Source organism: Streptopelia decaocto, assembly GCF_964273445.1.
Source record: "Streptopelia decaocto genome assembly, chromosome: 4".
NCBI lineage: Eukaryota > Metazoa > Chordata > Aves > Columbiformes > Columbidae > Streptopelia > Streptopelia decaocto.
In genome coordinates this window covers 61332928-61347036 of record NC_138658.1, presented here as the reverse complement: position 1 = coordinate 61347036, position 14109 = coordinate 61332928, and positions in this window count along the sequence as shown.

Sequence of the window (14109 nt, the reverse complement as noted above, 5' to 3'; positions counted from 1 at the left end):
TCACTGATTCTTACAGTCTTGGGCTTAAAGAAATAACAGAATTTGTAATGCAATCTTGATTCTGATATTTTTTAAAAATTGTATTTATTTTGAAAAAAAAAAATCTCTAGGCATGCTCTCTCCAGTCCTCAGATTCAAAAAAAGCTGTAAGAGGTCATACACTTCCACTAATAGTTCAGCTGTTTCAATCTGGAATTCTTTCAGAATTAATTTGAATATGCAAATCTTTTTTTTAGTGTTTATTTTAGGAACTTGTTCCATAGCTCTTGCATGGCCGTTTTGATTTCAGACAACTCCTCTGCCAAATTCCTTCCTCCCAGAAATAAAGGGTTCAGCATCAGGATTTCGCTAGCTGCTCCCACCTCCAACACTGATGCAAATAACTCATTAAACTCCTTACCAGTGGCCTTGTCCCTGCAAGTTCTTTTATACATGGAGTGCTACTTCTAAAATAAATCTCAGCTCCATTTCCACATTGATCTTGTACAACTGTTTCATATGATTATTGGCAAGAGATTATTGGAAATAACATCTTTTCACTGCTAGGATCAATATTTCTTAGCAGTGAAAATATTATATTTTAAAACATCTTGAATTTCCTTTGTAGGAAAGGATAGGAAGAGCGTACCAGTGGGAATATAGAACCTAACTGATGGAATTTTCACTGTGCTTTCAGGGATATTACAACTTTTAGTGGAGATGTTTTGCTGTTTGGTGCAGCCTTACCGGGTGTGGCCTGCAAGACAAGAGCCTGGTCTGCTGCTGAGGAATTGAGTGTACCTGTGCACAGGTTGGTGCATTGCTAGACAGGAGCTTATGCAAATGTGAAAGATGATCTCCTCAAAACTATCTGTGAGCTAAGACAGAACTTGGCCTGGCAGGTAAAAACCAGTCAAGGTCAGCAAAACTCGCTAAGATGCACAAGTAACAACTTCACATGTAGGGTGTTGTGTGAGTGTACAAATTCACCAGCACAGAATCCCCACTCCCTGGTGCTCTGGTGCTTAACAGGCTTCCCTTACCACAAGAAACACGTTTTCACCCTGGTTATCACCATCCTCCCTACAAAGGGTCCCTGGCTACACGTGTCGGAGTTTCAACAAGGCTTGTACACTACAGCACTGGAAACGTTGTGCAAATAGTAACTAAAACTCCTCTCCCCTTATTTTCATTTGCAGGAAATTTGTTGGTTAAGTGTAGGAGAAACTGATAAAATGTTATCTCCCAAACATTTAAGCTAATTCTGTGCCCAGTGAGGAGATAACAGTAAAAAGTTTCCTACCTCTGTGCAATTACAAGACATTTCTCAAATTTAATCAAACACGACAATTATGATCTTGCTGTTTCTTGTTTCTACAGAGCTAAATGCAATCACAGCATTCTGTGTGGTGGTGGTTTTTGTTTGTTTTGTTTTTTCCCCATGATGCACACTCTCCTGTTATTCTCAGCTGCTCAAAGCATTTGGTTAAAACAGACATACTTTCTCTTGTCAAAGATACCTAAGAGCACTGTGCTTAATGTTTAAACAGCTCCATGTGCATCCAATTATGAAAGCAATTAATTTAGTCAAAGACTAGATTAACTGCCATCTGTGGCCTGATTGTTTGTTAAATTTGAGTACTTCTGATCACAATTGGCATAAACGAATCTTATACAGCATGTGACCCAGTGACAAATCAATGCTGCTCAAGGCCATCTTGATAAGAAGAGAGTTCAACACTAAGTGTTAAAGATTATTATACCACTTCTATCACTGATTTGTACAGCCTATATTATTTGAGATGCATTTCATTTGCATTTTACTTCATGGGAAACCTTGAAGTTTGCTAATAAAATAATGCTGCTGTTAGTGATGTAATAGATGATACAAGAACCATGTCTAGGATCAGATGATAAACATGTACACAGTAGAGGACAAAAAGCCAAGGGGAAGGTATGAAACAAAACCAAGCTGGAGAAACAAGTTAAGCAGAAGCTTGAACTAAGATCAGCCCTCATGACAGGACCCTGCGTGGATGCACAGCTAGTCATGAAACAGGCAGTGCGACTATTTAGCTAAACATTTTCACTGGGGTCCACATCAGCCTTGTGGTTGCCTTCAAAGGGTTGAACGTAGTTTTAGGACTGTGTAAGTGTAGGAGTATGAGTTTGACACCCCTATTCTAGAGCTTTAGTGCTGGGATTTTGGTGTGGTGGTTTTGGTGTGTTTGTTTGGGTTTTTGTTTGTTTTTTAAAACCTTTCTGGCCCATTTTCTAAATTCTCATTTCACTTAAAAAGGAATAATCAGTATAGTGAGCAGAATTTTTTAAAATCTCAAAAGTGAGATACTGTAAGCAAAATTTCTTCAGTTAAAGGACACTTATTACTTCCCTGCTAGAATATAAATATCTGAATCACATTAACCTGTTCAGAGGGCCTCATTGGGTCTGTGATTTTGTCCTCGGATTTTTTGACCATTGCTGCCTGGAATATAGTTCTCCATTTTGTAGGAATTTTTTTTTTTTTTCCAATAAATGTTTAGTCTTCCACTTGGCTATACTGACAGTCAAATTTTATTTAATAAGCTGGGTGCAATGCAATAAGCTGATTCTCACCATCTTTGACAAATGAAACAATTTTTGCATCAGATGCAAGTTTTCATCTTCAGAATTTTCTGTTTACTTTCGAATCATTAAAGAAAACTTCAAAATAGCAATCAATTTTTTAAAGTACCAAATACTACTGGAGATTTCTGCCAACCTTTACTGAGGCCTGCTAAACAAAATTATTTAGTAAGGCTTCCCTATCAACCACTGCATTTTCCTCAGATGCATCACATCTTGAAATGAGGATTAAAAATATTGTGCTACCTTTCTAATAAAACAATACCACTCAAGACAAAGTGAAATACAAAAGTATAGAATGTCACATTTTATAAACTGTACCCTCATTATTTCAACAGTCAATAATTTTATACATGGTTTAATGTTGAGAGAATGGTAGTTAAATAAAGGATTAAATAATTTCCAAAATGTAAAAAACAAGTCAAAAATGATATAGTGTAAACCACATGAAGTTTCACTCAACATTTAAAGTCTGGGTTTCTGGACTCAGTAACACTGTGAGGTAAATAAGTTCAATATCTGTTAAGACCTTCACTTCTAAAGGTACGTAAAATTTCTTCTCCCATTATTTCATCCATCGCTTGTCAAAAACTTTTAGTATACTCAAGATGCTTAAAGAATCACATCGAATTTGATTTTGTTTTTCTCTTGTACACTTCACAGTGACCCTTCATACGGTGTTTGATGCAACTGTTCAGCCAACATGGGAATTTGCTATAACACCTACAGCTACAATTTACTCTTGAAAGCACAGCTGTTCTTCCACTAGAAGCAGAAAAGATGAGGTAGTAGGTCTATCTAAAGATATAAACTGAAGTGATGGTGGTGATTCTAGACATAGGAAAATGGTCACCCTTTTGATCATCTGGAAAAGATATTTCTTCTTAGTTACAAAGGTATTCAGTCAAGCAATAACGTGCCTTGGAGCAGGGAAATGCATTTAAAACAAGTCTTCTGGAGCCAATATGCTTCCTTTAAAATGCCAGTTTGTAACATTAAAAACAAACAAACCAACCAGCCATACAGAATCCAGATGACCTGCAATGATTTTTATCTCTCAGAAAGAAAGCCATATATATATACAAATATATGTATACACACACAAACCAGTAGCAATCTCTTGTGATGTGAGCAAAGACCAGTATGAAAATGAAAGTCAAAATAAATGAACATTGAAACATATAATTAAATATTTTTTTGCTCCTTCATATGGCTTCTTACAAATGCAACAGAATTAGAGAGACAGGTGAGTATGGTCTTATCAATTCAGGAAAAGTACATGGAGAAAGAGTCACTATGACAAGTTTTTTTCTCCTGTGTATTTAGAACAAATTTTCCTTCTTTGTCTGGGTGGCAGGCAAGCGTAGCTAAATGAAAACATCGTAAGGAAATTCACTTGGTACAAGCTACACAAACCTCTAACCTACATAAGCTTCTACAAGATTCATTTTAGTGAGCTTTTAGTTTCATTTTGATATAACTTGCTTGAGAAATGATGACTTAGAAATCACCTTTCCTCAAAATCTTAAGTGATCTGGTAGTTATCTTGCTTCTCCCCATGAGGAGGAGTAAGGATCCTGGAGTTTGTGGAAAGGTTTCTTAAGGATCTACTGACTCATCTCTAACATAAACAATACTCCCATCTCCAGCCCATACTGTGGGCTTCATAGGCAGCATCAGCAAATTCTAAAAAAAACCCAAATCAGAACAAAAAACCCAAACACAAAACCCAAACAGAATAAAAAAACTTCAGTTTGCCATCTTCAAAAGAATCAGAGCAAAGGAAAACATACTCAAATACTCACCTAGTATAAGCATTGAATAATGTGAAACAGAAGCTAATCACTCCCCAAATCAGCATCTCTTTTTTCCTTCTAAAAGAGGTGCATTTCAGATTAGAAAAAAGGACACAAGGGTTATTTTCATCAAACCAAATCAACCAAACTTAGAGTTATAACCAGTCCTATTTTTATAGTCAATTGAACTGTTTTGTATACAGTGTAATCTATCTTATGTTTTGTTAATAAACCCATGACTAGGCACAAATAGAATCGCTACTCTGGCCAGGTGAAGTCTATAGGAGAGAGGGAGGTAGTTCCCCTGGGAGTGGTTAACCACGTTCACCTGGGACAAGGTTTAGGTGTTAAAGAATATGATAATTACAATAAGTGATTTCTTTACTATATGGTGAGAAAAAAAAACTTGCCTTTTTAGGGAGGTGAGAAAGAAAATAAAGTGAATGTGCAACTGGAAACAGATTCATAGAAGAATTAGGGTTAAGTTACAGTAGTGACCAGTGTGAATGCTCAGAGAGTTAAGTCTTGAAGGGAATAGAAAAAAGTTTGCTTTCTTGAGGAGATGATGCAGGGTGTATGCAGTCTGGGAAACTTCTGAGTAAGAAAAATGGACTGCAAGGAAGGTCATGGCCTCTAGGGGCTCAGCAGGCAGGACAGATTTGTTCTCAAACCGTTTTTTAAACACAGGTCTCAGTATCTCTGAACTTGCTCTACTTATAGTACTAGTTTGTTCTGCTTAATTATTATTTGTCTAACAGAACTTCTTCTAGCACCTTTGGGTGAATTTATCTTTAAAAAAGGTGAAACTGAGCTAAGGTCAGTTCTTTTTTGAATAAGTTTAGGCCTTGATCCTGTAAGACAATTTGTGTGAACAAGTGTTTGCTCTTGTAGCAATCTTCCTAAATTTCCACGGTAGCTTGCCTGACTATAAATAAATGGACGTACATATAGCTAAAGAATAAAGATATTTATGTTATTTCATTACTCAGATACATATCTTCAAAATAATAATTTTCTCTGTCATCCTGTAGCCAGTTTTGTCACTTTTTCACAGGAGAATTTTTAGTAAAGCTTGATTTAAAATATGCAAGACCTAGGCTACCTATGGTTCCTTTTGTTCTGGAGAAAAGAGTAGCACCCAATATGATATATAATTTGCACAGGGATGGTTTTCCAAACCCTGAAATTAAATGCTGTGAATATTTAACAACCTAAGCCACACTTTCAGAGAGTGAAGATCAAACATTGGACTAATAAGTGCCCTGGCTGATGTCATGACTGCATCTGGCTTCATCCTGGTGTGAGCAGAATAAACTGCATTTACTGAAACCCAGGAATTTTTCAGAATAGCTAAAAATATTTTTCTGCATTTATGAGGTATGTTGGAGAATGCTTAGTAAACACAAAGGTGTAGAAGGGGTTTTGTATGAATTCAGTGAACATAAAACATTCTGTGCTGAGTGATCATTTTCTAGAATAAATGCTCTGTTGTTTACAATGATCAAGAAGATTATACTGACTCTAGCTCATGTTTTCTTATTTGTTCCGATTTTTCATTTGATTTAATCATATCAACTTTGCGTATTTCTAATTTTTTAAAAATTAAGATTTTAATTAAACTGTACTGACATTATTTCTTTGTAAATATTTACTCAGAAAGCTGCTTCACCAGGGTGAGGGACAGGAAATAGCTCTCTGGCATAGACACACAACAGTTACGGTTGGAATTACTGCAAACCTAACAACAGTATCTATTTAGCAACAGAGGTAAGAAATGGTACAAATTGTTATAATATGAGGAAAAGCAAAAAGCAAAAGAGAAAGGAAGAAATGCTTTTCCTTCCAGAAATAGTCCATTGCTTAGAAACATATCAATCTCGGATGACAAAAATCAAACAGATTTCTAAATAAAGGTCAAACTGGTATGACAGCATTAAGAAAGCCAACAAAACTAGCATGAATAGAATTTACTCAGCTTCATTCCTCTCTTTTAATCTAAATACTTTCTCTGTTTTTGTATAGAATTATAAAATGGAATCTACATAAAGATATAGTTATCGGTTATACCAGTGTATGGCTGTAATTCAGGAAAGCACTTAAGCAGGTGATTAACTTCAAGCATCCACTTACCCACTTTTCTAATTATGAACTAAAGCACATACCTAAAGTTCTTTCCTGGATTGGTTTTATGCTATGCCTGTTGACTGCAGCAGAGCCCAGAGCTCTCTGAGCTAGTTTGAAAGCAGCTTACCCGGGGCTGGAAACAGGCTCTAACCACAGCTGCCTGGCGCTTGAGGTGATTTCACTGACTCGCTTCCAGTGCTCAAGCTGCCTTGGTAAAGCCTCTTCAGTAACACAGCTTGCAGTATATGCTTCCTTCTGTTAGTCTCCTCTATTTTTTTTTTTCCTAGTTTTCAGTTGCCTCAGTTTATTTTCCTGAGGTCCTGCTATTTCTTTTGTATGGAACAACAATGGTTTTGTATGACAACCAATGGTAGAACAAGGGGTAAAGGGTTCAAACAGGAACACAAGAGGTTCCACTTAAATTTGAGAAGAAACTTCTTCTCAGTGAGGGTGACAGAACAGTGGAACAGGCTGCCCGGGGGGGTTGTGGAGTTTCCTTCTCTGGAGACATTCAAAACCCTCCTGGACATTCCTGTGTAACCTCATCTAGGTGTTCCTGCTCCGGCAGGGGGATTGGACTAGATGATCTTTTGAGGTCCCTTCCAATCCCTAACATTCTGTGATTCTGTGAAAGTACTAATAGACCTCAAAGTCAGAGGTATCGGAGAGTAACTCAAATAAAGGGCTTATCACCATGAAGCCTAAAATATGATCCAAAAAGACCTTGCTCAGTAGCATTTCCATTCTAGATACACTTGGCTTTCTTTGTTTCTTTGCCTTTAACGGTGCAAATGTGTCTAGACTTTTTTTTTTTTTTTGCATGTCAAAGGCTGCTTGGAGCTTGTCTATGTTATATCTCAGTCTGACAGCGATCTGGGAGCTGTTTCTCTACCAAATCCTGTAAGCAGCTTGATGTAGGGGGCATTCTGAGAGCATACCTAATACTTAGCACAGGATTAGGGCCTGGGCAAAATGCAATTGTAATGTTTTTTCAAAACCAATACTAGGCATCATTTTCTGTAAGGGCAGCTACAACTACCTGCAGACTGTCATGGAGTATTCCTGTCTTTAACAGAAATGTCCTAATCAATAAGTTGGAGTTGAACTCTCTCCTGTCCAATTTATCACAAATTCCTTTCAACATGATGTCACAGTGTCGGTAGGATGGATAGAGAGCACCTTTCCCCCTAGATTACCCACAGTTTCATGGTCATAGATATTTCTTGGGAGATTTAAAACCCTGCAGATGGAGCCAAGAGTGGAGTCTGGATCACCTTACTGGGCTTCTTAGTTAAGAGGTGAAGATTGATTGACAAGAAGGACTTACCAGGGATAACCTGGAAGCTTAAGTCTCATTTATGGCACTGGATATTTTTGGGAAACCCATAGTCTTAGTGAACCATTGGCAAGGAAGGACATGAAGTTCCACCGAACTATTTTATACCTCATAAGAAGATAAAAACTTCCTGCATCTATTTCAGTTACACCAGTGCTTATGACATCTCTTGAAAATCTTGGTTTTGAGTGATCTGTACATTTAAACTTCAAACCTCCCATGGCACTTTTATGGACAGAATGGCTATGTTCACATCAGCGAGTGGCTTCACCCATTGAACCTGTAGAGTTATGCACTGGTGATTAGGTCTTATGTCCCCATTATTCATATTTTCGGAGGTTTACTTTGGACTTGTTGTAGTCTGGCCCTATAGCCAGCAGTGGACATGATTAGGTGTGCTTCTGGAACATACATTCTAGCTTAGTTTCATCTGAAGATAATGCAGCTTTTGCGCTCTAAAACAGCTCTATAATGTGGGACATATTACATGGCAATAAGTGGGAGACATGCTTGAAAAGACTACATTTAAATTGAAGTAAAATGCTAATGTAGGTGGTCCCAATATTTCCCTTCATTAAAGACGATGATCCAATTCCAATTTATTAACAGTGAAATACCTTGTCTGGCAGTGTTGTAACATGAGTATGATTTTACTCATGACCTCAGGTATAAGTTTGATATATCTGAAAGAATGATGTAAGTAAATATATGTTGGTAACTCCATACTATCTCAGAACAAGTCATGAACTGAATGACTAGAGCATTCAATTTTTTTTGTTTGTTTGTTAGACGGGTACTTATTTTCTAACAAAGTGAAGAAATGGTCTTTTGCATCTTTCAACACAGAAACACAAAAATATTTTTTTTAATAGCCATTCCTGAAAAAAACTTGCATAAAAGTTTGGGGAAGTCTTTTAAAGGGTTGCTTCTGGCACTTAACTTTTCTTTGATTCCTTCTTTGGATTTTAATACTGCACAACAATGGAGTACAATGTCAGCTGATTGTATTTCAAATTAAAAAACTCTGTCACCTCTGATTTTGTGCCTGAAAACGAACAGTTGAGTAAGCTGTTCTGGATAATCTTTTCCCAATTCCAGTGATCTGTCACCATCTTAATGCTTGGAAATACTTACAAGTAGAAGGAAAAGTAAATTCACGGCTGTGTATTACCATACTTATAATAAGTGGGTGCTTAAGTCTACACTGGGTTCAGCTGCACGAAGCATGTACTTAAATACTCTGTTGAATGGAGATGCATTTAGCACATTTAGATGCCTGGCCAAACAGCAGCTAAAATGAAGTAGTAGGGCTTTTGGTTTCAACAGAGTCAGTAGGGTTGAGGACACTTGCACTGATCTTGTATTCAGAAATGATTCAGAACTGGAGTAAAGTAAGACCAGTGCTGATCTGCTCCTGGGTATGGTTTACGTGAGCTTAATTTTAACCAAGTTATTTGTAATCTGTTATTTCTTGATTCTGTGTTCTTGTTGCTCTGTAAGACAACTAGTTTCACATAAGTTAACAGGATATTTGCTCAGATATCCTGTTAGTGGAAACGCTATAGCTGTTAAAACCCACATCTGCTGTTGGGAATTATAATTAACTCATTCAAAATGTTCTAAAGAGTTATACAAAGTGGAGACATGATTTCAAAAAAACCCTCTCAAGACCATATAGAAGTTTGACATGAGGATGAAGTATCAGCATTAAATGTCAGCTGGGTTATTGAAGGTTTTGATCATATAATTGGGATTGTTTCAGTGCATTTTATTGTAGTAAATATGCTATGGCATCCTTAAGTCAATATGAAACATCAGTGTACTATCAGGAAGGTATAAAGTAAATAAATACTTATATAAATAAAGCTATAACTCACTCAAAAGACAGGTAATTGTATACATAAAAGTAATATCCTTGCTGCAGATTTGTCTCCTAGTTGTAACTCTGTTATTTCTCTCTCTCCAAGTTTTCACTATAGTTATGATGGACATTAATTTTGCACACATTCTGCTCGGTAATACTGTAATCTTCTTCACTCGTATCACACAATTGATTTAATTTACGAGATTTTTGCTATATTATGCCTAGGAAACAGAAAGAACTTCACTTTCTATATTTTTGCTATCAAACTGATGCCAATATAGCATAGGGCTGTTTACTGTTGTTCCCTTGCTTTTAGGTTTGGTTCTGATAACTAGCAGCTACTGCCTTCCCACACAAACTATAGTCTTGTCCCTCACTTTGCATGGGCCATGTCTTAGTCATTCCATAGCCTAATTTATTTTTATATAAACATAAATAATTATGTTTAAGACTTGTGGAATATTACTTCAGGATTACAGGGTTGCATTTTTTTCTACATTTTATTACAGGAAAATTCAGACAATCTTTTGAAATTCAATTGATTAATGTTGTAGACCACTTAAATTTGCAGTTAAGATTAAAAAAAAAATAATTATTTAGGCCTGAAAATGTGAGAATATGAATTGAGGATTTTCTTTGAGTTTTTGAGGGTGTCAGTGCAAAGTATAAACAAAATGTTAGGTATATATTAAAACATCGACTCACTCTTTAAATGTATATTTAATACACAGGCACAATTTGTTTCTTAGAGACATACTCTCACATGGGTAAGTTTAGTGGCAGGTTATATCTGTCTGGTTTTCTAGTCTGACCATAGTGCAATTTGATATATTGCTGTGCACAAGCCGGTGTGCGAGTCTTTAGGGACCAGGTATTAACTGGAGATTGCCAGTGAGCAATATCACTGTCCCTCACTCTCCTGACTTCTCTTTCTGTCCCTGACAAGACCTACACATTCCTGCATCACTGGTGGTGCAGACAGAAGGGGCTGGACTGCGAGGCTGGAAGGAGCTGACCTTGTTGGTTCCCCAAACATCTTCCTTGCTCTCCTAACACATATCAAAAAACTTCAAATCCATTTGCAAAACAGGGCTGAAAAGACCAAGACAGGCTGTTTATTATGTAAACTTCTCTTATTCTTAGGTATTGCTCCTTGTTAGAAGCTAATTCACAAAATTTCATTTGACTTATGTCATTCTTGTTGTTTAACCCATTAAACAATTAACGTTTGCAAAAGTGAAGCCTAATCTGGAAGTCAAAGCATTTTATGTTGTGTCATAAACTATTTTTGTGGCAAGTAAAATCATATTTAAAGATGTATAGCATTTTGCGACCATTGTGAAAAAAGAACTAGAATAAACTATTTCATTTTTTAAAATGTGTAGCATATTTTACTGTGAGAATTCACCAAATATTAAGCTTGATAGATAGGATTTCGTAGGTAGTATTCTTTGATAGTTACCAAAAAACAAATAAAAGAAAATACAAATTAAGGCAGCACTTTGAGCTCCATAGTTACTCATTATATTCTAATAACATTTTACAGTTTCAAAGATGAAAACTGACATAAGATATAAGTTGTTAGATACTTCAATTTTATCTGAATTTTTGTGTCAAAAATAATTTTAATATTAAAGGAAACTGTAGACTTCTAATGACTTGAATACAGTTTGACTGTTTTCATGAAGTGCTCTGTGGGATGTCAGAATATTTAATTCAGGATGTTAAAAACATCCCAAAATGTCACAATAATTATATCACAGCAGGCAATTAAAACGCTGGAAAATGCCAACTGACTAAGTGTGTTCTCTGTTATTTAGGAAACTAATGAGTGAGTGACACATAAAGCAGAAAATATGAATTATAACCACAGAATCCAATATACATTATAATGAATTTTAATATAAAATGTATGTTAAAATAAAGCAACCTGTCTTAACAAAACAAAGAAATGCTTATTTAAAGCTGCCATTTGAGCCTGAGGCTCTATAATTGCCCAGCCATAAGAAACTGGTTTTATGTTTCCCATTCATTATTTAGCTAATTAATTATATGTTTGTATTGTGACACTGTAATATGGACTTACTCATGAAACCCTTATTAAGTATAGTGGTTCCACTCACTGCACTGTAACAGTCTCTGCCAAATTCTCCACATGTCCTTAAATTAGTCAAAGGGCAGCTTGGGAAGACCTGTGTGCTTGTGCGGTGGAAAACTCCCTTCCCAGCAGGTCAGAGGCACTGTAAAATCTGCATTGACTTGGGGAAGTTACAGTGCAAGTAAGGATGCTGATGCCTAGATAAAAACAAATAGAGGCTTGGAGTTCTTTGAGAAGAATTCTTGAATTTGAATGGCAATGGGTTAGTCAAAGTGGCAATGCAATAAGAGATGCTTTTGATTTCATTTGGACAAGGATTTAATCCATAACTATTAAGCCAGCATTCTATTCTAGCAGACACTATGGAAATCAACTTGTCCTATTCACCTTAGGAGAAAGAACTACTGTAAGAAGCATGACTGTTTAAAAGAAAAGGAAGGATTTAATAAAGATGACAATAAGCAATTTTTCTCATTTGTTAATAAGGCTGGAATAACTATTCTGACTGCAGCTGAATAGCTTAAAAAACAGAAAAATATATTAAGTATCAGGCAGAAAAAGAAACTGTGAGAGGTGGCTGAGGAGTCACCGTCACTGTTCCTATGCAAAGCTACAGTAGGCAACACTCTGTTTGCTCCATGTTAAGGTTTTCTGTGGTGACCATTACCTGGGGATCCAACAGCCATTTAACTGACATAAATCATCATTGCTACTGAGGGGCGCATCCTTTGTTGTTTATTCTTGCCCCTTCCCTTAAGCAGATGTCAACATTTTTGAATCTGCAAGGTGAACTGGATCTGGCACTGCTCTGGTTAGAAACTAAACCCCCAAATGTATTTTCACAGAGGTGAGGTCTCTGGTTCACCATATGTCTTCCTGAGTGTAGTGCTGGCACAAGAGAGGGGACGTGGGGAAGGTGGGGAAGGAGACCTGTCCCCTTCAGCAGCAGTGTGACTCTACACAGAATTAAATAATGACATAAAGCACCATGTTGCATTCCCAGCTGCAACAGTTCAGACAGAATGAATTACTGCTACATTCACCTGAACACTGAAAATGTCAGTATTTAGCACTCTTCTAAAATAAGTATGCTTTTACAGTTCCTTGATAGGAAATAATCCTCAGATTTCTGTAATAGAGCTGCATGTTCTGAATACCTCAAAGCAATCTCAGGAAAAGAAGTATCAGTTGATCTGTTTATTGTAGCCCCCATTGCTTGTACTTAAAAACTTAAGCAGTATTTTTCACTTCCTTGGTTGCTTTTCATGTGTCGAGAGTCTTGGCTCTGATTTGGGATGATTTGTATTTGAGTTTTCTTTCTGTACCTGGCATCATGTGGTGGTCAGTGATCACTCAGCCCTTACAACATTTTCATTGTGTGTTATTTTGAGGTATATGATTTTGCTTTTGGCTCTATATTCATGTCATTCCTTGGGCAGGTTGTTGAGAGCTGATATCTAGCTCTTTACACAGCCTGTGAGCACCACTTGTTGCTGGCAGGCCTTCAAAGCAAGATTTTTGGGCCAACTGATTAACTGTACTACTACTTCTGGAAAAAAACCCCACTGTTCAGCCTAGTTTTGAGTCAGACTGAAGGAAAGACATTGCGATCTTGTGTTTCCTCATTTGGTTGCTGGTAGATAAGTATACATATCACACCTACCTGAAGGGTGATTCCTATTCTCATTGAAGTCTGACCCAGTGCCCTGAAAGAGACTCCAGTACCCTGGGGGTCTAAAGGCTAAGTAGCTGAGGCATAAAAAATTATGTTCTTCCATGTCTTCAAATACAGACTAAATGAACTGCTTTCAGTGTGTCAGCTCAAATAAAACGGATGCTCCTAATTCTGTCACTTTTATCTGTATAGAGGTCTTTTTTTAAAAAAAATAAAACAACAAAAAAACCCAAAAAACAACCTTTAGGACAGTTCTATTTTAGTCACAAAGAAAGGTCTAGGAGTAGTTTGTTTTCTGGTGATAGTTATCTTAAATATATATATATCCTCTGTCCTTACTTATCTGAGATATACAGAAATGCTTAGAGATATTTATATGTATGTATTTCAAACAAGTTTTGCTTCACAGGAAAGCTGACGTAGAGTGAGATAGCCAGTAAGACTACTGGCTAGTTCCATCCCAGTATATATTTCTTTGTCTTCTAGTTACCATGAAATAAATACACTCCAGATTAAGAAAAGGATAATAACTTAAAAAAAACCCAACAAACAATCCCAAACCCTAGATGTTGGGAATTCCTTACTCTGGTTTACTCAGCTCCATGTTTCAGT